We start from the raw sequence: 261 nt of genomic DNA on the forward strand, positions 1-261 counted from the left end.
TATATCAATGTTCTTTTTAACCACCCAAAATAACATGATTGATTCTAAACAACGCTCTTTAACAAGTACAAATCCCTACTTTCATTAATTTTGGGGTGTCGCATTCAATTTTATAGCATTTGGAAGAAAAAAAAACTGAAGTGGTTTTGCAATAGCATTAAAAGTTGACATATTCCAGTCTGTGATTATCCATCAACATACATTCCTTTAATGTTAGTTTAAATAATTCCTAATTTCTGCTTTTCTAACTCAAACATTAGG

General features: G+C 29.5%; 1 protein-coding gene across 2 annotated transcripts in view; it reads right to left on the reverse strand.

Annotated features, from left to right (window-relative positions):
• Positions 1-261, reverse strand: part of parp12a (poly (ADP-ribose) polymerase family, member 12a) — an 18,106-nt gene that overhangs the window by 12,091 nt on the left and 5,754 nt on the right. The window lies entirely within an intron of this gene.

Source organism: Etheostoma spectabile, chromosome 8 (assembly GCF_008692095.1).
Source record: "Etheostoma spectabile isolate EspeVRDwgs_2016 chromosome 8, UIUC_Espe_1.0, whole genome shotgun sequence".
NCBI lineage: Eukaryota > Metazoa > Chordata > Actinopteri > Perciformes > Percidae > Etheostoma > Etheostoma spectabile.